Here is a 25101-nt window from a genome sequence, read left to right as displayed (position 1 = left end):
ATACACACATACAATTTCCAATTACAAGGTATTTTTCCAATAGAAATCTATTTACCTAGTTTTAGATCTCTTTTCAATATATCTTAAACTTCACGCTATTACCAACCAATATATTACCATAATATTAAACTATCCATCCATAAAGGACACTTTATAATTTCCTACTTCAATCTTTGAAAGCCCTAACATTGATTCTGTGCTCTGCTTTGTAGAGTTACAATTCTTATTGATAAGTCTGAACTCATCTTCTGTCTTCTTTGATTTCTCATGGATAGCCAAATTGTTAGATAAAAGCTGTGACACTGGGTGAGTTTTTCTGTATACATGTATGAGAGACTATTAGATTGTAAGATTTATTATCCCCAAAGTAAACAAACAAAAAACCAAAAATGTGACAGTACAAATGTGACAGTAGCACCTCATGGTTATTTATATTGAATGTTTATAATTGGTGAACAGATGTGGATTTGGGGGTAAAAATGAAAATAGTGTCATTGATTTACCAAGAGAAGAAGTACTGAATGAGATAATTTTAAGAAAAGAGAGATTGAATGTGTGTTGGGAAAGGGGAGTGGTTAGTAGGTACAGAATAAGTTCAAGAACTCTGCCAAAAACCACACTAAGATTCTACTGTGACATTTATATTCACCTTAATGTCTATGACATGCATTACAGGTCAGTGATGAAACTCTGGAAACAACATGTTGCATTAAAGTTAATTTAAATTTCTTCCAGTAAGGATTAGAGCTATACTGATTGCTAACTCAATGATAAATGAAGTGAGCTGAATGTGGATTGGTAAGCATTCACTGTCAAAACAGCGATGATCAGTATTTCTCCTTTTGCCTCTCATAGTTTCTGACTACTATAAATCAGCTTTTTCTTTTTTTATTTTAGAGAGAGGGAATGTGTGAGTGGGGGAGAAGGGCAGAGGGAGGGAAGAGAGAGAGAGAGAGAGAGAGAGAGAGAGAGAGAGAGAGAATCTTAATTGGGCTCTATGCTCAGTACAGAGCCTGATGCAGACCACAGTCCCACAACCCTGGGATTATGACCTGAGCTGAAATCAACAGTCAGAAGTTCAACCAACTGAGCCACCCAGGCACCCCTAAATCAGCTTTTCCTGAAGCTCTTAAAATTTTTTTTTAACATTTATTCATTTTTGAGAGACTAAGAGAGACATAGCGTGAGTAGAGGAGGGGCAGAGAGAGAGGGAGACACAGAATCTGAAGCAGGCTCTGAGCTGTCAGCACAGAGCCTGATGTGGGGCTCAAACTCATGAACCATGAGATCATGACCTGAGCCAAAGTTGGACCCTTAACTGACTAAACCACCCAGGTGCCCCAAAGCCCTTTTAATTTAAAGTAAGCTATATTTTCTTCCCTCTACATACATGACTCAGTTTATGAAGATGGCTTTTAATAAACATAAATTTCTGGAAAATAGTTTAGTACAAAGACCACTGGCTATGAAGATTAAAACAAATAGCAACAACAACAACAAAGAACATTTGAACCCTGAATCTGTTGCTGGATAGTAGTATAATCTTAGGTTAGTTTTACTTAACTTCTTTGAATATAAATTTCCTCATCTATAGAGTTTAGAGTAATTCCTGTTTCACAAGATGGGTGTAAGAATTAAATATAGCTAGAGCTAGAGATGTATATTACCTGGCACAATGCCTGACACATAATAGATTTACAGTAAATAGTTAGTCTTTCTTTATTCATGACCACATATTTTCTAGACCAGGACTCAGCAATTTTTTTCTATTAAGGGCCAGATACTGAATAATTTAAGTTTCGTGAACAATACTAACTCTGTCATAACTACTCTATTCTGCCATTGTAGCCTCAAAGCAGCTTTAGAGTGTATGCAAAGGAATGAGCATATCTTTCTTTGTTGATTAAACTTTATATACAAAGTTGGTAGCAAATCAGATTTGGCCTGTAGGAATGGTAGCTTGTAGACTTCTGGACTAGATTAAGGAAAATGGTGGGGTTTTTTGCTTGTTTGCTTAGATAGTCATTGGATCTATATTTTAAAATCCCCAAGGTTTAAAAGATACAGAAATAGCATGCTCCATCTGTTCTCTTCATGTTTAACATGTTTGATCAAGACAAAACTTCACTGTACATTTTTCTGTGCTTATCATGGTATGTTTACAATCAAATTTCCTTGGTAAAAGTATGATTTCATTATGACACCTTTTTAAATTTTAGAGGACAAAACTTTTTAAAGTAACATAAAGCCTATTTTTCTCATCTTACAAATAATAATGTTTTGGCTGGATACTTCTCTCTAGACTTCGTGTGAATTCACTGACAAATGGAAACGACTATATTTGGATATTATTCTTTGTCCTAATGAGTGTGCAGCCTTCATCCTGGCTTCTAGTAGGATAATAAGAACTTCTCTTCTTTGTTTTTCAAATGCAGCCTAGTATGATATGAAGGAAATATAAAGGGGAAAAGATACTGGCTTAGAAATCAGAAGAATTGTATTCTAACCCAGGATTTATGACTACCTTAGTGTTATATTAGCCAAAATATTTAAGGATGCATATATTAAAGCCTACCTTTTATGAGATTGCCATCAGCTTTAACCTTTTTCTCCAAACCTGTTATCCTTATGAATTTATTTTTTTATCATTCTCAAAGTTACTATTTTTTGGTTTTTCTTACTTTCCTCTTATTTTCCTTAGCCAAATACTTCTAAATTCTTATTTATGCAGCATTTGTTGGTTTATAAGTTTTGGGGTGTGCATTATTTAATTTGGTTTTCACAACCACTAGTATGAACAATAAGACTTTTAATCCTCTTATTTTATAAATGAAGAGTTAAGTGATAAAATAATTTAAACCAATGAATTTAAGGTCATAGAGTTAGAAGACAGAATGAGGACTAAGATCATGCCCTCTCACTACTCACTCACTCATTTCTCTGCAGGGGTTCTGAGGAGTCTCTGTGCTAGATTTCCAGGTGTTGTGTCTTATACTTACCTTTATAATATTCTGAATTTCCCTGTGGGAATTGTCACTGTTGACATAGTGACAGAGGAAGATGAGGAGGAGCTAAAACCATTATCGAGAATACTACAATGACTTCTGGGATAAGAAATTCCAGAAGGTGAGTGAGTCCAGGGGAAGACACTGGATGCCATGGAAAGGATTTTTAAGGATTTCTTGGTCTGGATGTTGGCAACGTAGCTATTTTTTTCTAGTTTCTAAGAAAGATAAATTTAATGACCTTTACTTTGTCTCTTTGTCCTTCATGCCCTATTCAGCCACATTATCATAAATATTTGGCAATGTGATAAGAGAATGCTATTTTCTTTAACAATCAAATAAAGATTGAATCTAAAAAATAACTTTTTTCTTTGTTTATTGGGCAAGGAAGTACCTAATAACATTTCTACTGTCATTAAAATTCCATATTTTCTCTTTTAGCAAATGGAATGATTAGAATTTTAGGACTCTGATCAGTTACTAAAACCCTCCTTCATTAGTCTTTTTTAAAATTTTTTATTCAAAAAACATTTTTTAAATGTTCATTTATTTTTAAGAGAGAGAGAGACAGAGTGTGAGCGGGGAGGGGTAGAGAGATAGGGATATCCAGAATCTGAAACAGGCTCCAGGATCTGACCGGTCAGCACAGAATGTGGGGCTCAAACCCATGAACTATGAGATCATGACCTGAGCTGAAGTCAGATGCTTAATGGACTGAGCAACCCAAGTACCCCTGTAAGTCCTTTTAATTCACCTTTATTTGCCCTCATTTAAGATACCTTCTTGTATTTTATGGAACAACAGATGAGATTTCACAAACCATCGCTATTGCTATGAATACTCCTCTTCTATTTCCCTCCTTAGCTTTACTAACATTATAGAACAGGGGTTTGGGTCCATTATTATTTAACCTTTCTATAGAATTTTCAGTATTAAGAATCTCCTGACCCACATAACTCTGGGGATATTTTTGGAGGTAAATTTCTGGACCTTAAACCTTTTTTAATATATAGGCTGCTAGCTGTGGGAGTCATGTAAGTTGAGCCTAAGATGCAGTGGTCCCTACCTTTAAGTAACAAAAAAATGAACCAATTTTGGCATGTTACTAAGTATCTAGTATCCAGGGAGAACTATAGTGAAATATCTAATATATCTTTCTTGGGAAGCTATCTTTTAGTCAAATATTAATCCCCAAAATATTTATCAGATTTCTCCTTGTATTGAAAAGCATTTATATTTTATACAAATTTTATATAAATATATACAGATGGATAGGTAGACATTGATATTTACTGCAAACATAAAGAACTTAAGATATTCTGCATACTATTTAAATGATCTTGCTTTAATTATCTCCCCATAGAATTTTCTGGGAAAACTCAAACTCCCCTTGTTGGAGCTTATGTGGGATCTATGCTTAATTTTCTTTTGTGGGTTAATTTGACTTTTGGATTATATGAATGAAATTAAAGGGCAAATGAATATTAGCTTAGTCTTTGCTTTCTAGTGCTTTTATGAAAAATAAACATGAAATTTGTCTTGACATTCTGTAAAACAGAGCATACATCTTTATTTTGAATTTTTCCCACTTTTAGTAACATGGTGACTGAAGAAAGTAAGGTGCAGTATACTTAGGGAATAAATAAAATATTTAAAACTAAGAAAGAGTGATTAGGAAATAAAATATACTACTAGTTGATCTAAGCTGGTGAATGAGGGCTAAAGATAAATAGGTATAGTAAACTTAATAACATGAAAATGTGTAAATTTGTTTTAAAAACCACAGGAAAATGAACTTGGTGAAATTACACAAAAAGTATGTCACTTGGCTAATTTAATCCAGAAGACAAAATGATCAGAAAATGAGATGAAGGGAAAGATTTGGAATACAAGCTAAGAATAAATAAGAGATGAAAAATATCACCATCTGGAAGATTTTAAACACAAATTAAAGAAAATGTTATTTAAGAACATGATAAAACAGCAAGATAAAACATGAATAAATTCAGCTCAGTAATATTTTAAAAAGTTAAATGTAATAGGTAAAATTTTAAAGCAAAATGCTTCAAAGATGGACAGTATATTAGAAAAAAAGTTTTAAAGCTTGAGGTCAGCCAAAATTACCTCCTAAAGTTAGAGGAAAAGTAATTTTAAACAGTGGTACTTTTCAGGGTGCAAAGGTTAACATTCCCTGGAAAAGTATGCAGGGTCATTGAGTGGAAGGCAGTTGAAGCAACCTTCTGACCTTGTAGTGAGTTCCATTCTCTTGACTAGAGTTCATTTCAAAGAGGTTAGAAAGGGAGAGAGCCAAAGCATAAGAGACTGTTAAAAACTGAGAACAAACTGAGGGTTGATGGGGGGTGGGAGGGAGGAGAGGGTGGGTGATGGGTATTGAGGAGGGCACCTTTTGGGATGAGCACTGGGTGTTGTATGGAAACCAATTTGTCAATAAATTTCAGAAAAAAAAAAAAAAAAAAAACAAAAAAAACAAAGAGGTTTATGTTGGTTGATATTTCTTGTGACTGATTCTCAATGTAGCCATTCTTGAGGCAGAGATATCTCCTTCCTTAAACCTATATCCCACAGGGAAGACCAGACAATAGGCAGATGATAACCTTTAGTCCTTACTAGGATCTAAAGTACAAATTTCAGCAACAGATGATGTACCTGAGATGATTTCAATGGTTTTCATTTCCATCCTTTTTTGGAAATCTCTTTTGAGTGATTTCTTTCTGTGGGAAACAGAAAACAAGGCAAAGATAAGGACATGTCATAATTGAAGCATTAAATGAATTTCAAATTTTAGAGTCAAGAAAGTTACTATAAATTGTTCTAAAACCCAGTTCAGTCTGTTCTCATTCAGTAAAATCTAATGTGTCCCAGGGAAACAGGGCCAAGGATTAAGCCAGGTAGCTGTGGAATCATGACCTCCTTTCTCTCCCAGACTGTCATAGGAGGAATGGGGCTTTCCATTGCAGTGCACTGTGTAACTTTACTTATGACAGGATGAGCTGTGTCTGCCCTTGATAAAGAGAATGGAGAACACAATGGAGGCAATGGAGAAGACACAGTGAATTCTAGGTCATGAAGGAATGTCTTCCCCAAGCTTCACAATACTGAGCTTGAAATGCAGCCCACCCTACTCCACCTTTCAACCCTCAGAGGCCATCTAATCAATTTCTGTCCCCGGGTACTCAAGTTAAACATCTTAATTTACTGATTAATATCTGCCAATAAGATATACAGTAGGGATTTTTTATTCCTGACAATTCAGATTCCACTTTCCAGGGAGGAAAACTAGGGCAACTTCCTTTAACTTTTTTTTTGCCTTAGTTTTTGTGACTGTAAAGTGGGGGGAAAAATGTTTAGGGGACACATTTATTAAATATTTAATATATGCTATAATCGTTCCAAGTTTGTTGATATTGATCTTCTAATTCCCAGGACAATATTTAAAAGAGTGTTTTATTATTACCTGCCTGTTTATAGGTGAGTATAACAAAATTAGAGAGGTTAAGTAACTTGCTCTAAATAAGTATCAGGGTAGTGATTACAACTCAGATTGCAGCCTGTCAACCCCATACAGTGAGGATATAATATGACTAAGTATGTGAAATGGCATCATAGCATGCTGCCTTGCATGTGGTATTCATTAATAAACATTGGCTTTTTAAAATTATTGTTATCTCTTACCAATAGTTTACTATAATGACCAATTTCTTGCCTGAGCTCTCCTTTGGTTGAGAAGAAATGAACAAATCTCTGGGAGAGATGTGGCTCAAGTGTCTTTTTTTTCTTCATATCCTTGCCCATCACCAGCAATCCTGATTCTTTTGGGCTGGAATCTGAAATCACTTTCAATTCATTTGCTCTATGCTTTGTTTTTTAGAGTGATGTTAGCAGAAGAAAGGGGCCATGTTTCTTGGGGTTCAACATCTGACATAGTATAAACTATTTCAGAGGATATTTGTTCACTTAATCATTCATTTAATGATGAATATATTTACTGTCTATAATGTGCACAAGTGAACAAAATAAGTAAAGACCCTATGGGTTCTTTATGTTATCCTGTTTGTATTTTTTTTCATGTTGTTATGTACGTGTTATGTGAGTGTATGTCCTATGTATCTGGGTTATTATACGTATTGTGTCACACACACACACGTACACACATACTCTATGTGTAAGCTACTCAAGATGATACTAATAAATTAATCCTCCTAAATCATTGCTTTTGTCATGATACTTTCATATTCAAGCAGTGTTTGTCTTCCCTCTATTTAAATGTTGAGTCAAAGCTCCATAGACCAGGCCTTAAAATTCTCCAAAACTGAATTCCAAACTATCATCCCAATCTTACTTTTTACGTGTGGTCAATACAATCATTGTATTCCATTTAATCTGCTATAATTTTTCCCCCTAAGTACAGCCTGAAAACTCTGGGAGCTAACTTCTACTTCTGGCCAAAATAAACAGGACAAAAATAGCAGGAACTAGATTAACCCTTCTACCATAAATAACTACACACACACACACACACACACACACACACACACAACCAACAACCAGACAAAATATATGAAGTAATGGTTTTCAGACGTTATGCAAGCAGGCATTGCACAAAAATAATCATGTGAGAAAGGAAAATTCCCCACAATTTTCCCCTGTCCCCCTTTTCCCTTCTTGGAGTTTTCTTCTTAAAGGTATTTCTAGCCACAGCACTGGGAGAGGACTCCAGAGAGAACATGGTGGTTTCCTAAGTTGATGTGATAGAATGGGGTCTATGGAGGTTTCAGGTGGCTGGACTTCACAGGGCAGAATGCCACAGAAAGAGAAAGAGCACAGAAAAAGAGCCACAGAGAAGTGTAGAAGTTGCCCTTTGAATCATCAGCTGATACTGATCAGCATGTATTCGTGAGGAATTACCAAAGGTGGAGGAAAGAGCCATCTTAAAGGAAAGCACAACAATCCCTGAAGCTTAATAGAGCCCAGAATTGTTTGTTTTCTACTCTAGCAAGAGTAGAAAAAAACATCATAATACATGAAGCATCAGGTACTTAGAAGGATATTGCCTCAGTAGTGGAGTGTAATTAGCCCAAGACTAACAGCTGTTCTAGTCCACATAACAGTACTTGAAACCAAACCTTAAAAGGGTAAACCAGTTTCCAAGTAACTTCATTGCACCCCAGTGGAAAGTTTAAAGGTATTTTTTTTTAATTCAAGAATATTCAGCACTTTTAAAAATTCTCAATATGTGGCATCTGATTGAAAATTACTAGGTATATAAAAAGCATTGTTTTTCAGTACATAAGAATGAACCCTGACTGAAACAACTGGGTAAAAGTTTTGGAGTTATGTGAATTTTTTACCTCCTTCATACAATTCACAAAGAGCTGGTATAATTAAGGTAAGTTGATCCCAGTGCAGGAAATGAGCCATATGTATAGAAAGAAACATTGTGCTCACATGTCTTTTTCTAAGAAATTAGGAGAGTGAATTAATGATTAGAACTTGAATTTACAGAGGACACCAATATCTGTTTTCAGCCTTTGGTTTTCAGCACCATGGTGGAGGTAATGGAAAACAAGTGTGTGCACTTTGAATAAGACTGCCCCCCGCCCCCATCATTTGCTGCATTGGCCCCAGTGTCATCATTTCACTTCAAACCTCATTTCTTTTCCTGTCTCCCCACTGAGAACTTCTGTTAATGGAAGTACCTTACCTACTCCCAGAAGAGGGTGCCACTGAACAAGCTGCCTACATGGCCCTCCTCAACCTCTCCTAAATTATTAACTATTCCCTTCTTCTGCTTTAAAATTTTTCCTATGCCTGTGGAGAGGAGGAGCCAAGATGGTGGAACAGCATGGAAGTTTTTTGTGTGTCATGTGTCCATGAAATATAGCCAGACCAACACTAAACCATCCTGCACACCTAGAACACTGACGAGGATTAACACAACAATCTGCATGCACAACCTGAACCACAGAAGTCAGCAGGTACAAGGCACAGAGAAGTAAACTTGGGGAGCAAGAAGCCACAGCAGGCAAGGAGGTACTTTTGCAGGCAAAGAGAGGACACAGACGGTGGTGGTGGGGGAATATGGGAAAAGCACCCCTCCCCAAAAGCAGCTGAAGAGAAAGTGGAAAATTGGAAACAGCCACAGGCACTAAACTAAAAAGGGAGAAAGGAGAAAGGAGAGGGTTTAAATTCCATTAACTGTAAACAAGGGGAGCATAAAGGCCACAACACCGCAGCTCAATACCTGGTGGTGCTCTGGTGGGAAGGGCGAATTCCCAGGAACAGAGTGGGGTCCGGGAGGTTCTCACGCCACACAGGGAAAAGCGGTTCCACAGCTGGAAGGACATTTGGTAGAGACTGTTGAAGCCACCTGGTCCCAGCAGACCCCAGAAAATGGCCACATTCGCTGGTGCTGGAACAAGGTCATTAAGGGTGAAGCCAGGTGCCAGATGTGTGTTGTGATTTTCCATAATCCCTGAAATGCTGCTGCTACACTGTCTTGCGAACTTTTTCTGGGACGGGCTGGCACCTGGCCACAGTCTCGGGGCACTGGCAGTAGCAGGGTCCAGCAAGCGTTCCTGGGTGCAGCCAACATTTGGCCATTGCTCAGTGAGACCCTCCCACAGAGGGGCAGAACAGGTCAAAGCCACAGTCCTTCAGAAGTAAGGGGCCGGGGAAAACAGCCCCATCTGAGACAAAACTCGGGAGACAGGTACTGCCTGGGGCCTGGTCACGAAGAGTGAAAAAGTGGGAAGTGGACAAAAGCTGAAGGCAGAGGAAGGGGAGAACAGAGTTCAACTAGAGACTGGGTAGTTGGGTGGTGCAATTTTCACCGCTCCTGCGTATGCGCATACACACCTACCAGCACCACAACACTCCACCTCAGTAGGCTAGCAGCGCCATCTAGTGGAGAACAGAGCCGTTACACCGACCCCACCCAACTGGGCAAACCTCACTCTTCAAGAACACAACTCTTACTGTCTGCTTAGTTTATGGACTATAAAGTCCTTCATTGTCTGACTTCTAGGGAAAAATGAAGTAATTTCAGTCCTATTTCAATCTGTTAGCAGGTTCATCTACTCAATTTTCTTTCTTTTTTTTTCTCTTTTTCACTTGTTTTTTTCTTGAATACAGAAAAAGAAAAAATTCATTTTTATTTTCAATTTTTATTAAAAGTATTATTCTTTAATTGTTTTACTGTATTTTTTATTTTTGTGTAATTTTTTTCAAATTCAATTTTACTTCCATCACTTTTTTTTGGCCACTTTATTCACTTTTTCAAATTTTCAAACAATTTCCTTTTTTCTTTTTTTCTCTTTTTCATTTCTTTTCTTTTTCTTGAATGCAAAAAGAGAAAAAATTCATTTTTCCTTTCAATTTCTATTAAAAATATTTTTCCTTAATTTTTTCCTATATTTTTTGTTTTTATGTAAATTTTTTCAAATTCTATTTTACTTCCATCATTTTATTTTAGTCTAGTACAGAGTATTCACTTTTTTAAATTTTCAAACGATTACTTTTTTTTCCTTTTTTCTCTTTGAGTTTCTTTTCTTTTTCTTAAATACAGAAAGAGAAAAAAATCATTTTCATTTTTAATTTTTATTAAAAATATTTTTTATTTTTTTCTACTATATTCTTTAATTTTGTGTAAAGTAAATTCTACTTTACTCCCACCATCTCATTTTAGTCTACTTCAGTGTATTCATTTTTTTGAATTTTCAAATGATTTCGTTTTTTGTTTTCTCTGACCCCTCTTTTTTCTGTAATCTGTCAAACCACTTTCAACACCCAGACCAAAGCATACCTAGGATCTAGAATCATCTATTCAATTTGTGTGTGTGTCTGTTTTTAATTTTTAATTTTAATATTTTTTTAATTTCAATTTTTCTACCTCATTAATTCCTTTCCTCCCTTCAAAATGGCAAAACGAAGGAATTCACCCCAAAAGAATGAGCATGAAGAAACGACAGCCAGGGATCTAACCAACACAGATACAAGCAAGATGTCTGAACCAGAGTTCAGAATCACGATAATAAGAATACTAGCTGGAGTAGAAAATAGATTAGAATCCCTTTCTGCAAAGATAAAAGGAGTAAAAAATAGCCAGAATGAAATTAAAAATGCTATAACTGAGCTGCAATCACGGATGGATGCAGCAGCATCAAAGATGGATGAGATAGAACAGAGAATCAGCGATATAGAGGACAGAATTATGGAGAATAATGAAGCAGAAAAAAAGAGGGAGATTAAGGCAAAAGAGCATGATTTAAGAATTAGAGAAATCAGTCACTCATTAAAAAGGAACATCAGAAGCATAGGGGTCCCAGAAGAGGAAGAGAGAGAAATAGGGGTAGAAGGGTTATGTGAGCAAATCACAGCAGAAAACTTTCCTAACCTGGGGAAAGACACACACATCAAAATCCAGGAAGCACAGTGGACCCCCATCAGATTCAACAAAAACCAACCACCAACAAGGCATATCATAGTCAAATTCAAAAAATACTCAGGCAAGGAGAGAATCATGAAAGCAGCAAGGGGAAAAAGGTCCCTAACCTACAAGGGAACACAGATCAGGGTTGCAGCAGACCTATCCACAGAAACTTGGCAGGCCAGAAAGGAGTGGCAAGATATATTCAGTGTTTTGAATCAGAAAAATATGCAGCCAAGAATTCTTTATCCAGCAAGACTATCATTCAAAATAGAAGGAGAGAGAAAAAGTTTCCCAGAAAAACAAAAATCAAAGGAGTTTGTGACCACTAAACCAGCCCTGCAAGAAATTTTAAGGGGGGCTCTCTGAGGGGAGAAAAGATGAAAATATAAATAAACACATACATACATACATACATACATACATACATACACACATACATACATACATACGTACATACATACATACATACCAAAAGCAACAAGGATTAGAAAGGACCAGAGAACACCACCAGAAACTCCACCTGTACAAGCATCATAATGGCAATAAATTCATATCTTTCAGTACTCACTCTAAACATCAACGGACTCAATGCTCCAATCAAAAGACATAGGGTAACAGAATGGATAAGAAAACAAGATCCATCTATATGCTGTTTACAAGGGACCCACTTGAGACCCACTTGAAAATAAGGGTATGGAGAACCATCTATCATGCTAATAGTCAACAAAAGAAAGCTGGAGTAGCCATACTTATATCAGACAATCTAGACTTTAAAATAAAGACTGTATCAAGAGATACAGAAGGGCATTATATCATAATCAAGGGGTCTATCCACCAAGAAGATCTAACAATTGTAAACATTTATGCGCCAAATGTGGGACACCCAAATATATAAATCAATTAATCACAAACATAAAGAAACTCATGGATAGTAATACCATAATAGTAGGAGACTTCAACACCCCACTCACAGCAATGGACAGATCATCTAATCAAAAAATCAACAAGGAAACAATGGCTTTGTATGACACACTGGACCAGAAGGACTTAACAGATATATTCAGAACATTTCATCCTAAAGCAGCAAAATATACATTCTTCTCCAGTGCACATGGAACGTTCTCCAGAATAGACCATATACTGGGACAAAATCAGCCCTAAGTAAGTACAAAAAGATCGAGATCATACAATGTATATTTTCAGACCAGAATGCTATGAAACTCGAAATCAACCACAAGAAAAATACTTGGAGACTAAAATTTTCCTATGCCTGTCTCTGACTGATACACTACACATTCATTATTTTATAGGCTAATATCTGTCTCTATCACCAGATTATAAACTTCATGAGGCAAATGATTTTGTTCATCTCTGGATCTCCTTAGTCCGTATTAGTGGCTCACAGATATTTATTGAATGAATGAGTGATTCTTAACATCATGCAATTATTTATTTATTTATCTAATTTTTTTTGCAATATACTACAAATCAGACCTTTTGACATGATTTTCCCATAATAGGTGCTAAGCTGAGTCAACTCAATTCCTAAGTTTGATAATGGATTAATGACAAGTAGATAATGAAGACTTTCATTAATCTACTTCTATGAATCTTTAAATACATATGTCCTGCTTGTAGGGATCCATAGCAAGTATGTTCTGATCTCCCCCAACCAATTATCACTTTGCTATCCCTTTATCAAATTTAATTACTTTGACTGAAATTAATCAAATACTAACTGAATGTCTATCAAGTATCAGGCACTGTGCTTTATCCTATGAATACAGCAGTGGATAAAATATTCTCCTAGTTCCTGCCTTCATAGTTTATGGTCTAAATACCAGGTATGTTTTGGGGCACCTGGGTGGCTCAGTCAGTTAAGCATCTGACTTTGGCTCAGGTCATGATCTCACAGTTAGTGGGTTCAAGCCCCATGTCGGTCTCTGTGCTGACAGCTCAGAGCCTGGAGCCTGGTTTGGATTCTGTGTCTCCCTCTCTCTCTGCACTTCCCCAGCTCATGCTCTGTCTCTCTCTCTCTCTCTCAAAAAATAAATAAACATTAAAAAATACCTGATAAGTTTTCTATTAATAAAATTATACACAACAGGAGAAATAAATGTGAAAATCTAAAGCAAATAGCTCCAAATCTATGTAGCAATTATCTCAGCTTCTTTTGTTTTGGAAAATAAAAACGTATTATGTGGGAAATTAAAAGAATACACCAATAATGCCTGGAGTACTAGATGTATCCTTGCAAGAATATACTTTTGGAATGAGAAATATAAAGGTTTTAAAATTATGTGATTTGAACTTTTGTTTTGGAAATGAAAGATCTTGCCTCTTAGCGTGTCGAAACTATATTAGAGAGAAGACTTAGTTTGATTCTCAACTCTGCCACTTCTACACTGTGTGACCTAGAACAAATTACTGGCTTACTGGAAGAAGAATAATTATTCTTCCTCTTTAACAAAATTGTGGTCATAATCAAATAAGATTATGTTTTAGAAGAACATACTTAAACATCATAAAAGCCATTTATGAAAAGCCCACAGCTAATATCATTCTCAATGGGCAAAAACTGAGAGCTTTCCCCCTGAGAACAGGAACACGACAGGGACGTCCACTCTCACTGCTGTTGTTTAACATAGTGTTGGAAGTGCTAGCATTAGCAATCAGACAACAAAAGGAAATCAAAGGCATCAAAATTGGCAAAGATGAAGTCAAGCTTTCACTTTTTGCAGATCACATGATATTATACATGGAAAATCCGATAGACTCCACCAAAAGTCTCCTAGAACTGATACATGAATTCAACAAAGTCGCAGGATACAAAATCAATGTACAGAAAGCAGTTGCATTCTTATGCACTAACAATGAAGCAACAGAAAGACAAATAAAGAAACTGATCCCATTCACAATTGCACCAAGAAGCATAAAATACCTCGGAATAAACCTAACGAAAGATGTAAAAGATCTGTATGCTGAAAACTATAGAAAGCTTATGAAGGAAATTGAAGAAGATGTAAAGAAATGGAAAAACATTCTGTGCTCATGGGTTGGAAGAATAAATATTGTTAAAATGTCAATACTACCCAAAGCTATCTACACATTCAATGCAATCCCAATCAAAACTGCACGAGCATTCTTCTCAAAGCTAGAACAAGCAATCCTAAAATTTGTATGGAACCACAAAAGACCCCAAATAGCCAAAGTAATATTGAGAAAGAAGACCAAAGTGGGAGGCATCACAATCCCAGACTTTAGCCTCTACTACAAAGCTGTAATCATCAACACAGCATGGTATTGGCACAAAAACAGACACATAGACCAATGGAATAGAATAGCGACTCCAGAATTGGACCCACAGAAGTATGGCCAACTCATCTTTGACAAAGCAGGAAAGAATATCCAATGGAAAAAAGACAGTCTCTTTAACAAATGGTGCTGGGAGAGCTGGATAGCAACATGCAGAAGGATGAAACTAGACCACTTTCTTACACCATTCACAAAAATAAACTCAAAATGGATAAAGGACCTGAATGTGAGGCAGGAAACCATCAAAACCCTAGAGGAGAAAGCAGGAAAAAACCTCTCTGACCTTAGCCACAGCAATTTCTTACTTGACACATCCCCAAAGGCAAGGGAATTAAAGGCAAAAATGAACTATTGGGGCGTCATGAAGATTAAAAGCTTCTGCACTGCAAAGGAAACAATCAACAAAACTAAAAGGCAGCCAACGGAAATGGAAAAGATATTTGCAAATGACACATCAGACAAAGGGCTAGTATCCAAAATCTATAAAGAACTCACCAAACTCCACACCTGAAAAACAAATAACCCAGTGAAGAAATGGGCAGAAAACATGAATAGACACTTCTCTAAAGACATTTGGATGGCCAACAGGCACATGAAAAGATGCTCAACGTCGTTCCTCATCAGGGAAATACAAATGAAAACCACACTGAGATACCACCTCATGGCAGTCAGAGTGGCTAAAGTGAACAAATCAGGAGACTATAGATGCTGGTGAGGATGTGGAGAAACGGGAACCCTCTTGCACTGTTGGTGGGAATGTAAACTGGTGCAGCCGCTCTGGAAAACTGTGTGGATGTTCCTCAAAAAATTAAAAATAGATCTACCCTATGACCCAGCAGTAGCACTGCTAGGAATTTACCCAAGGGATACAGGAGTGCTGATGCGTAGGGGCACTTGTACCCCAACGTTTACAACAGCACTTTCAACAATAGCCAAATTATGGAAAGAGCCTAAATGTCCATCAACTGATGAATGGATAAAGAAATTGTGGTTTATATACACAATGGAGTATTACGTGGCAATGAGAAAGAACGAAATATGGCCTTTTGTAGCAACGTGGATGGAACTGGAGAGTGTTTTGCTAAGTGAAATAAGTCATACAGAGAAAGACAGATACCATATATTTTCACTCCTATCTGGATCCTGAGAAACTTAACAGAAGACCATAGGGGAGGGGAAGGAAAAAAAAAAGGTTATAGAGGGAGGGAGGCAAACCATAAGAGACTATTAAAAACTGAGAACACAGCTGAGGGTTGATGGGGGGTGGGAGGGAGGGGAGGATGGGTGAGGGGTATTGAGGAGGGCACCTGTTGTCATGAGTTCTGGGTGTTGTATGGAAACCAATTTGACAATAAATTTCATATTAAAAAAAAGATTATGTTTTAGAAAATGCTTTGAAAACCACACTGTGTCTGTAGCATAGAGTTTTAAGGACTGCAAATAAACTAAGTTTGCAAATTGCTCAACATTGTTTTAAGTACTTAGTAAGTGGTCACTACATGCAGCTATTATATTAGAGATGAAAATTTAAAAGGTAAAGATTTAATATAGAAGAGTTTAAAAACAAATTATATTTCCAAAGAAGCACAGTTTGAAGTTGAGGACCAGAAGGCTTTTCTTTTCTATTTTTTCCTGAATTTTGATGTGGATATAATTAGAATGTAGTGTCAACAGTCCACCTACCAATGTGTGAAGCTAATGTTCACCTTGATGCTCCTACTTCAATTCTTTCTCCAGTAATGTTGGTTAGTCAGAGAAAGGTAAAAAGAAACTGCAAATGATATTCACTAAATTGAGTATGAGGTTGAAATGTCTTCCATCATATTATTTTTATGAACATTGGTTTCTCTGATGCCCATTGTATCAATGCAAGAATCAGATCAGGGATCAGACTTCCTTTATGAATATTACATGCAGAACAGAAGGCATTTGATGCGATTGGAATTTTTTGGGTAAATCGTTTTACAAACTTGGAATCAGGACATCACATAAAAGTGAATATTTAACAATTTTAGAATACTTTCCAGGAATTATTTTTCAGAAAGGAAAAGTAAAATGTGGAATTTTTTGTACACTATGAGCATTGAGAATATTTTCTTTATTGCGCAGCAGAAGCAGCACACTCTTTTACTTGTATTCAAATAAAAAGTGTTCATTGTCAATTGAAACATTTACGTTAAAATTTTCTTTTATTCCAGGTATTGGAACCATCCAGCACAATATCATTCCATTATTATTATTAGCAGTGAAAATCAGCCTTGTCCTTATTAAAAATTATACCACTGATATATGTTTTTCTCATCATGTTAAAAGAACTAATTTTATTTTGTTTGTAACATGGGCTAAGAAGTATGAAAAAACATATATTGTATTTAATATAAAATATATCCTGGGAAATGTCATATACATAGAGTTCAATGGCAATGAAACCCCTGAAGTTGTGCAATGAAATGGTTTTGTTACTCTCTGGGATTCAGTATATGATAGTGGTTAAATGCACAGAGAGGTAGCTAAGTTGCCTGAATTCAAATCCTGAATTGTCCTGCTAGTTTCTCTAGCACTGTGCTTCACTTTCCACCACTACTATATGCTCTGTGCCTATCACTTTATTACTAATTACATGGTATCCTATTCATTGTATCTCTGATATTTAGCATACATAGATGCTCAGTTTTTTCTAAAATTCATTAAAAGCAAAAACAAGTACATGTCTATTTCATAAAAAAATTGGCAAAGAAAGCTAACGTCAACTATTTAGCAAAATCAACTTAATATCTAGTTTGTCATCTTCCATTTAGGCCATTATCTGTTCTTATAAGACTCTAATAAGATACAGGTTAAAGAATGTTAGCATTTAAAATGCTCTGAAAAAGAATAAAAACATTACTTTCCTCTGCCATATGGCTATTTAGACTATGTGTTTTCCTTTACTTCAATTTCTCAGTTTTGTCATTTACCTTTAGGTAAACTTACTGGATGGGTAAAATCAGCGAAGAGGGGTTAAAAAGTAAAACCTAAGAAAGCCACAGGAGAAATTCCAATAAAATTTAAATCTGTTTCAATTAATAGTTAAAAGATGAGCAAAGGATTTTTCATGCATGGAAGCTGCCTTCATTATTTAAAAACCTACCACAATCAAACTCTAAACATATTAACAAGAGGGGCAACTGGGTGGCTCAGTCTGTTAAGCATCTGACTCTTGATTTTGGCTCAGGTCATGATCTCACAGTTCATGAGTTTGAGCCCCACGTGGGACTCCGTACTGTCAGGGTGGAGCCTGCTTAGGATTCTCTCTCTCTCCCTCTCTCTCTGTCCCTCCCCTGCTTGCTCTCTGTCTCTCTTTCTCTCTCTCTCTCAAAATAAATAAACTTAAACATATAAATAAATTAACTAGAAATATAGAATTTATTTAAATATTTAAGGAAACAAAATAGTGGGCTAAAAGAAATCTCACATGGCCAAACTTTAGTGTTTTCTTAAATACTTACTCCTCTTAACAAAGTTTCAAGCATGTTGGACTTAGCCTCAAGAGTATTAATAGCATTTAACACTTATGTTGTATCTACTATTTGCCAGGTAATATTCTATGCCACTTAACATACTGACCTCTTTATTACCAACAACTTATGTTCTAGATACCATTATCTTCATATTACACATAAGGAAGCAGAGACACAAAGATGAGTCTTGACCAGAGTTAAATGGACTGTGTTGGTATTTGAAGCCAGGCATTCTGGCTTTGAAATCTGTGCTCTGAAGTACTAGACTGTGCCGCCCTTCCATGCCTTCAGAATCCCTACTTGAGCTTTCCTATTGTCACCACCACCTGTTTTCCTTCCAACCTACAAGCTCTGCCACCCTGCCTCCTCTCTGGTTACTTGTCTGCCTTACTATTATTATTGTAAGTTTATTTATTTATTTTGAGAGCAAGAGAGAACAAGCATGCAAGCACATGTGGTGGGGAGGGTCAGAGGAAGACCACCCCCCTCCCCCCTCCCCCCCCGCCCGCAAGGAGGCTTCGCACTGTCCATGCAGAACCCTACCTGGGGCTTGAACCCACGAATCTGTGAGATCATGGCCTGAGCAAAAATCAAGAGTTGGAAGTTTAACCAACTGAGCCACCCACGCTCCCCTCTACCTTATGAATACCTCCACCACCTGGACTCTCCCACTGATTCTCCTACCCATCACATAAATTCATTTCCTTCTTTATTCAGCTTAGCTTCTGTGGTCTATCATAATCACCTCATTTTAAACCCTCTGTTCCCTCCCCTCTTTTTATTTGTTCCCCTCATCTAATTAAACTACAGTTCAAATTAGACCCAATTATCTGCCTACTCTGTGCATATACTGAGTAGCTAAACATTGCAGAAGATAAGTTAAAAACTGCTTACTTGTTGTTTTGTTTAAATTCATGATCATAAGCTTCAAGTGCATACTTTACTGGGTCAAAAAAAATTCTACTAAATCTCCCTAGTATGCTCACTTTCCCACTCTCAAAATGATCATTACTATTTACCTATAAAGATGTTCTCTATTTCACTGTTTCTAATAGGAAAAGACTGGAAAGAATCTAAACATCCAGAACTGTTGAATTAATTGAATAATGTACATCAGCACAATGGAACACCTTTATTAATGATAGAAGAGGAACACTTAGAAGAATAGTGGAAGACAGTTAATGGTAAGAGTTCTTCCTGTTACATGAGAAAGGCTGGTTACAAAAACCTTATGCACCATTCAGTTACATAAAACACATAGAAAGAAAAACAAAAATTAGTAGTGGTTTTCTCTGGAGGTTGGATTAGAAATACTTCTTTTATTCTTGTTTTTATTATCTATATATTTTCTACATTGATGATGTCGCACCTTGTAGTAAAGTAATCTTTAAGAAGGCAGTGATACTGTGTCATTTTTGTCTACTCTCTTCTCCCTAACACATCACCCCCTATTCCTCCTCCCTCTTCACTCATGACCTAAATCTGTATTTCATTGAAAAAAAAGATCAAAACTTCTTCATTTTGTTCTCATTCTACCTACCATCCTACCTGCATTTCTGTATATTTTCTCTGCTAGCTCTTGGGTTCCTATAGAATATGGAGACCTTGCTTATCATGACTGATGCTCTGCATTCTTTACTTTCTCACCTCCATGGTTTGCAATTGATTAAACTTTTTGTCAGTGATTTAATATTCTCTCTTCTCTCCCTTGAATTACCCACTTTCCCCCCTTTCTACAAAAGGATATAACATAGTGGCTCAGGGGTGGGTTCTGGGTAGAACCTGCCTTAAACTGAGTATTGCTTCCCCTATTTCTAGCTGTGTAGACCAATTAACTGAATGAATAGGTTTGTAGAGCATTTACTGATTTTCCACGAGTTTCAATCTCACCATCTATAAAATGGGCTAGTAATAGTATGTACATCTAAGGATGCTAGGATGTAATGAGGATGATATTAATTAATGCCTGTAAAATTCTCAGAATAGTGCCCCAGCCATAGAAAGTAGTTAGTAAATGTTACCTATCTCCTCCCTCCCACTCCACTTCCTCTTCCTTGTCCTCCTCCTTTTCATTTTTTTACAAATATATTTTTGAACCTCTTTTTGAGGGGAAAATTTTCTCATACTATTTCTCTCTTCTTCATATTTTCTATTCTACATTTACAGACAAACTTTTTGAAAACTGTTCCCATAGTTTCTCCACTTCTTCACTTCTTTGATTAGGTCAGTTCACCCTAGTCACTACTCACAGTGGCTCTTTTCAGTACCACCAAGAACGCATCAGCAAGCAGCAGTAACCACTCTCTCTCATCTTTCCTTTTCAGCATCATTTGACACTGTTTACCATTTCCTTGTTCTGGGAACATTTTCTTCTCTTAGTTTCAAGAACATTATGTTCTCCTGATTTTCCTACTTCCTTACTGCCCTTCATAGCTGTTCCTCTGATGTTCTCCATGACTTCACCTCTGTGTTAGCATACTCCAGGGCTCTCTACCCAGTCTACTTTGTCTACACACTCTCCTGTCTTTGAAAGCAGAGACAAATGTAAATAACAAATCATATTTAAAAAATTGTGTCTATGTGACTTGACTTTGCCCACAAGGTAAAAATACACAAATAAATCTTTATGAAAAGTGAAGTCTTTAAGTTTTAATAGCAATTGTAGAATGTCTTATTTTATTCATGACGTATTAAAGTGAACAACACTGGCTTTGTAAAAGTAGTGAGACGCTTACACCTCACACCACACAAAATGAATACACACATGCACATGAACTCATGCTCCTCCCCTACATAATCCTCATTCCCAGCAACCACAATGGAGCCAGCAAATGATAGCAATAGTATGTAAAGAACAATCTTTCCTGTAAAATGTACCATAATAGAGAAATTCCATCACTGATTCATTTTTCAGAGATTTTATAAACAAAAGATGAATCAATACAGTCAGAGGGATGTATTATTTTCCTTCTTTCCTCACTCCCATATCAATTATTTGTCAGGATAGTCACATTATTTTGTAATTAGTTTTGTACATGTGTAAGTCTTTTGGCAACTTAATACCTTTTTTGCATGCAGAATATAGTCATTTGCCTTTGTGATTTTCTGATTGGTGCTTGCTATATAGTAACATGAAAAATATTTCTTAATTGAAGAAATAAAATAAGTTCAGTAATATGTGTACATTTATACTTGCATTTCTTTTTTTTTTTTTTTTTTTTTTTTTTTTTTTAAATTTTTTTTTCAACGTTTATTTATTTTTGGGACAGAGAGAGACACAGCATGAACGGGGGAGGGGCAGAGAGAGAGGGAGACACAGAATCGGAAACAGGCTCCAGGCTCTGAGCCATCAGCCCAGAGCCCGACGCGGGGCTCGAACTCACGGACCGTGAGATCGTGACCTGGCTGAAGTCGGACGCTTAACCGACTGCGCCACCCAGGCGCCCCTATACTTGCATTTCAAATAGCCCACGGTATTGGTATAATGAACAGAACATGGAAAATTTGTTAGAATTAATTTAAATTTCTTGTTCAATTATTAGTAGTTAAATGAAAGCTTGCTATTATACCTATACCTATTGTATTATACCTATTCACTGGTCACCTACTTTGCTTTTTACTCTCCTCTTAAGCCTTTACTGACACATTGGCCACAGTGAGCTTCTTGAAAGCATATCTTGCCATACTGTCACTCTCCTGCTTGAGTGCATTGTTGATGTCCTGATGGAATCCTATTGTCTTTTTTAAAATTTTTTCTTAAAAAAATTTTTTTTAATGTTTATTTATTTTTGAGACAGAGAGAGACAGAGCATGAACAGGGGAGAGTCAGAGAGAGGGAGACACAGAATCTGAAACAGGCTCCAGGCTCTGAGCTGTCAGCACAGAGCCCGATGCAGGGCTTGAACTCACTGACTGCGAGATCATGACCTGAGCCGAAGTCGGCCGCTTAACCGACTGAGCCACCCAGGCATCCCAATCCTATTGTCTTTTATTTAAGTCCAAAAGCCTCAATTGGGCTAGAAGGTCTTACACGCTATCATTCCCTTCCCATCTCTATAGTTTTGTCTCAAACCCCTTGTTTCACTCCTGACTTGTCTCATCCTGATCTCTCCTCTGTTAGTCCTCTTGTTAACTCCATGCACAGGTCAAATGCCACTTCCTCTTAAAACTCTCTCTTCACCCCCACCCCTAAGTAGGTACCACTCTTAATGTGTTTCCTAACACCTGGAACTGCATGAAAACACCTTTTTCAAACATGCCCTCCTTGCCCTCCTGAAGATGGGTCATCAGAGGAACCAAGGGAAATCTTTGTCTTCTTGGAGAGATTCTTTTTGAAGTGCCAACTATCCTTTTCCTGCTCTCCTCACTGGGAGTGAGAAAGAATGGCATCTGACTTCTTTCCCCTGCTAAGATTTTAGGGCTCTCTTACCTGTGCTAAATTAAGAAAAAATCATGTTCAACTTTAATCAGAAAATTGTGGAGTCAAAGAACTGGTCGACACTTTTGATGCTGCTGAAGTATAGAGACAACAGGAGACATTTTAGTTAAATTAAAGAAGGTGGTGTCTGGGAATAACCTGCCTTCCCACCACTTAAACCAGCAAAAACAGTGGATCTCCAGTGACTGGAGAATATATCAGTTTAGGTGGTCAGGGCTATGCCATCTTGAAATATCACTAGAAGGCTGCTTATTAGAACATGAGGCATCTAGGATAAAGAGACAATGGGAGGGATAGAAGGGATGGATGACACACTGTGTGAAGTGTAGGGCAAGGCTAATCCTGGGCAAGAGATTGAACCTCTCTCTCCAACATGAAGTACCCAAAGAACATCAAGCGCCTCTCACAACAGAGCTGGTATTTGAACATTGGCAGCACAGAGAGACAATAGTGGCCAGAATTTGGGGGGGGGGGCAGGGGTTTGTTTTGTTTTTCTTTTTGCAGCAATAAGTTAGGAGGAAAGCCACAAACATACCAACACTGACGTACTGGCAATCATATTGGAAATCTCCTACATTTCCCATCACTCAGATGGCTGATAGGAACAGGGAAAGGCTCAAGAGATGTAGATAATAGATGGATAAAGAGAATTTTCCTCTATACCTACTGTCAAGTTCTCAGACTACTGTAGGCATTCACAAAAGCTCTGCCTGTGATACTATAACAGGGTTTTGACCTGACTACTCACTGAGCATAGAAATGCCTGAATGTGATGGAACATATACCTAAAATTAGACTGCTTTATTCCAAATGAGACTAGAATGATTTTGGAAAGAACTGAACTCATTTTCAGGCATGCAAACTGGACACTTTTAGCCAACCAATACTCCATCAACACCACTCAGAGGTGGACATTGGAATGTAGAAACAAACTATTGGCTACTGAATACGTAGAAAATATTCCAGGTATATATACCACAGAGTTGTATTTGCTCATTACACAAAAATTTCAATTTTATGCAAACTAATTTCAAGTCCTGTGGATTTACAATGCAGATATTCTGAAGGCATTTGGAGAAAAATAAGCCAGTGGATAGAAAGAGAGCTAGATATACAGAGTCAGGCTGAACTACACACACACTCTCTCTCTCTCCCTCCCTCCCTTCCTCCCTGTCTCTCTCTCTCTCTCCCTCTCCCTCCTTCCCACACGTATGCAAAAAGCAAAGAACCGAGGGTCAAAAGTTGGTAATACAGTGAGTCAAATAAATATTGGGCCATTGCGGTTCCTGTCAGACCAGACTCTATCCAAACAGTTACCCCATACACAACAGACATGTTCTCACACATCTAATTCCAAGGCTGCTTGAAGAATTAATGTGGAATATGCTTTTTCAAGTTTGTGTTCATAAATTCATATGGGATAAAAAAATTTTAGTAAAGTAAAAGTTATACTTTATCCAATACATAAACATAAAATACATTTTAAAATTTTACCCTAGCACTTCATTTTCCAGACATTCGGATCTATGTAAAAAGACTTGATTTTTAAGCAGTTGCTTTCGAATTCCACATTCAAGAAGCAGCAGAACTTACTCCTCCTTATTCACACAGGCACCATCACAATGTTCCTTTTTCCAGACCTCCACAACTTTACAAATGGAAAGGCCCTTGTACTTTCTAAGGATAGTTCCTAGCAAGTTCCAGAGCAGTACAATCTCCTTCTTTAAGAGTTATGAGTTAGTGGGTTGGAAGTCAAACCTGGGAATATATATCTTTCAAAAAGCCACTCAGGGAAATAAAAAATTAGACAAATGGACCTAGTTAAATATTAGGTTGAAGTGTATAAAATTACTATTTGTAGGTAAAAAAAAAACCTGTCAAGTATTGACATATGGTTTTTTTAGTATGGTTTAATTATGATGCATAAAAAAATGCCAGCTTTTGGCTATCCCTCTGGAGGCCAATATTCAGAAATTTTGGTTCAGTAGGTATGGGATGGTAAGTGGACATCTGCATTGTAAGACGTTTCCTAGATATGTGATGAGCCATGTTTGGGGACCACTGAATTGTGCCACAGTTTGGGCTCCAGGTTGGTTTCCCATTGTTCACGTGTAATTATTCATTACCATGTGCCTATTATCAATTTTTAGAAAACCAAATCAAAACAAAAGAAAACTTTTCCAGAGTTATCTATCATCATCTCCCCTTTTCTGTCTAACAAGAAGCTGCATTTCATTACCCCTGCTCCTGTCAGCTTATTCAATGGAAAGCAAAGATTTCTTTCTGACATTTTTCTTGGAAGGAAGGTGAAGCAAGTGGAAGATGTAGCACCGAGAGCTAATATACTCTGCTCCTCTTGCATAAGTAAAATGAAGGAGAGAACCTGTCTGCAAA

General features: G+C 36.9%; 1 long non-coding RNA gene across 2 annotated transcripts in view; it reads right to left on the bottom strand.

The window, feature by feature from the left end:
* Positions 1-25101, bottom strand: part of LOC125171168 (uncharacterized) — a 444287-nt gene that overhangs the window by 28204 nt on the left and 390982 nt on the right. For both annotated transcript variants that reach the window (XR_007154210.1, XR_007154211.1), the window contains exon 4: positions 5673-5737. This is a non-coding gene — a long non-coding RNA (uncharacterized LOC125171168). The remainder of the gene's footprint in view (positions 1-5672; positions 5738-25101) is intronic.

This window comes from Prionailurus viverrinus, chromosome B4, assembly GCF_022837055.1.
Source record: "Prionailurus viverrinus isolate Anna chromosome B4, UM_Priviv_1.0, whole genome shotgun sequence".
Lineage (NCBI taxonomy): Eukaryota > Metazoa > Chordata > Mammalia > Carnivora > Felidae > Prionailurus > Prionailurus viverrinus.
The sequence above is the reverse complement of the archived record's forward strand: the minus strand, read 5'-3'. Positions and strand labels throughout refer to the sequence as shown.